Here is a 3,029-nt window from a genome sequence, read left to right as displayed (position 1 = left end):
TCTATGCGTGTGAAAAAGTATGATCACGTGTGTCTAATCTAAAAATAACAAACTTTTTTTTTTAAATTGTCTCAATTATTTCGCTAGAAAAAAAAAAGAAAAATATAAATCTAACACTTATTTTAGTGTTCGTTGTACCGACAGTAAAAGTTACCTTCAGATGGTTATAATCTCTCAGAAACTAGGAGACTGATACTATGGTAACTTATTTAATCTTCTTTTGTTTTGATACGAAAAAAATCGCCCTTACCCACTTGGCAAGTACATGCGACGAAATTAATCTTTAGATTTTATCTAACGCGAGTATGAACATCTGGCGAATGTGCCGAGCTTTTATACAAACTGTTTCCCAATCTACATACTTATCAGAGTTTAAATAAACCGCCAATTGACATTTTCTTATCAGAGTTTGATCAATAAGCCAACTATACAAGATTAAAAATAATATAGCCTATCGATACTAACAGATGAATGGATCCTTTGGTACACAAAACAAGTTTGTAATACACGTTTTTAACAGAGATTAATTATTTGAATATAGAAGCAATCATTGATAGGAAATATCTGCACGAAATATGAAGATACGAGTCAACAATACTGAGAGTTGTTAATTATGCCTAGGCTGTCCAGCCGATTTAGGCGATTTAGGAAACCAAGCTTGACCAAAAGGATCATCAGGTCCAATCTGTTGAGAAGTATAACTTCTAGAATGAGCTGGCTTTTCAGGAAGCCAAGGTCTGGAAAATTTTGGATCTATCTCACGTCCATCGTAAAGAATCTGCTTTACTGCTTTTCCCTTTTTAACTCGACGTTTCGGTATTACTGCTTTTGGAAGATTTAATTCTGTCTTTACATTTGAATCATCCGGACCACCATACAACTGAATGTGACAATTAACTCCGCGATTATATGCACTCTTGATTACGAGTTGGATCTTTCTGGCTCCTAAATAAACGCCACTTGCTTTCACAGTTGCTTTCCCCCAGCCGATATTGTTATCCTTAATAATAACTCGATGAATTATTTGACCATCTTTTGTGTACACAGTGCCCTTCCAATAAACATTCCACATAATTATGGATTTTTTCATAGCAAATTCTTCACCAATTGGACCGTCTCTCTCAAGTGTTGATCCTTCGTAGAAGATGATTGCTTGAGTAGGTTTACTGTTGACTGGAACGATAGCTGATCTGGTTTGTGACTTATAAAAGGGTTTATGTTTTTCTAATTCGCCCGATGATGGTGTAGCCGCATTGATGGACGATGCTATAACAAATAGAAAAACGAAAATTAACTTCCACGGTACCATTTTTTACGTATGTCAGAGTTGAATCGCTTGATTATTTAGTCAAACTTTTAAACTTTACGATTATAAAACTAATTTAATTTTTTTCCAAATTTCAAAAAAAAATGCACTGATGTAACGAGCAAGGCAAGCTTTTATACAATCTAATGACCCATTTACTTAGCAGAATTTAAGTACACCTGCAATTGAGGTGACCCGCTTATAAAAAAGCGTAGAAAATAAAAAATACTTCAAAACATCTCAAAATAACTTTCTGAACATGAATTGTTTTTATTTTCATGACAATGTGAAAAATACTACTTTCAGAATTAATATACACTGAAAAAAATGTCAAGAATGTTCCCAACCATTTTTTTAGTCAAATTCCGCATTTTGCATAAGGAAATATATTTTTCTGTACAACTTGAAGCTTTCTATTAATCAGCAAAGTTATTATTTTTAAAGGCAATCCTTTAATTATGTACAGCGACTGTCCTCATCAAAGAGGAAATAAAGAAACACCATGCCATTTTGTGAATTTTTATATTTCTACATAATATTACGAGTATAAAGTGGATAATAACCCGGAATTTAATGGGGAATTTTTTCCCAACCCTTGGCTTCCCTGCTGAAGTAAAAAATGTTTCTTTCAGTATTCGTGGGAAAGTATCATTTCTTGATAGGAAATATTTATAGTGTGTAAGGAAATTTTTCAAATAAGCAAAAATAAGGGACCTTGATGTTTTCTTGATCAAATAAGAAAGAATAACTTCTTAAAATTTGCTGGGATAAAAGTTAATTTAATTTATGAAAACATGGAACCATTCTTAATAAATTCTTGAAAATTTAAAGCAATAAAAAACCTGCATTTGAACGAGAATTATTGATTGAATATTATATTTAATTGAGAATGTAGAATTTTTTCATTATGTAAAACAGTAATTCAAAAATATATATTCGGAGAAAAAATTTACCTGTAAAATTATTATTATTATTAGTATCATTATATATATGAGTAAAAACTCTAGAGTTGAATATATTGTTATGAATTTTATTACAACACTTAATTTATTATAATCAGCAGAAAGTAAATTAAGCGAGCGTCAAATACTCTGTCGTCTCAAGCAAAACACATTTTATAGATGAATTAATTACTAAAATTTATACCTTATGTACGATTTCTTTACTGGATAGATGGCATTACTTTTTTAATGAATTAATCATACATTCATAATTCATTTAATAAAGAGATTCAAAGGCAAACAAATCCAAAAGTTGTACACTTGTACAGTGCCTACTTGAGAAATATACTTTTCCATCAAAGGGTAATAAATTTGCTATTAATAATGACTAAATCTCAATTTTTTATAATTCCCAAACAAATTTACTTACGTCTATTTTCAAACACATAAATATTTTCTAAAGCATTAAAGTAGGCTCAAAACAAATTAGTTTTATTTATAAAACGCCCAAACTTTTGTCTATATCAAATATGTATTTAAATTAGGACGTATCGAAAAAAATGGTGAATTTGTAGCTCTGATAGAGATGAAAACTTTCTTTAAGGAGACAAAAACACTTCCTTAAAATATATACTTCCTCTTATTTGTCGTCGAACATTTTTATGAAGTTTCTCGAATACGAAATTAGTAATAATAATATAATATGTAAATAATAATAAATAATAATATATTATAATAAATATTATATAATTATATTGTAATATTATAAATTATTGTTTATA

The sequence above is a fragment of the Belonocnema kinseyi genome, chromosome 3 (assembly GCF_010883055.1).
Source record: "Belonocnema kinseyi isolate 2016_QV_RU_SX_M_011 chromosome 3, B_treatae_v1, whole genome shotgun sequence".
Taxonomy (NCBI): Eukaryota; Metazoa; Arthropoda; class Insecta; order Hymenoptera; family Cynipidae; genus Belonocnema; species Belonocnema kinseyi.
Note: the sequence above shows the minus strand (reverse complement) of the source record.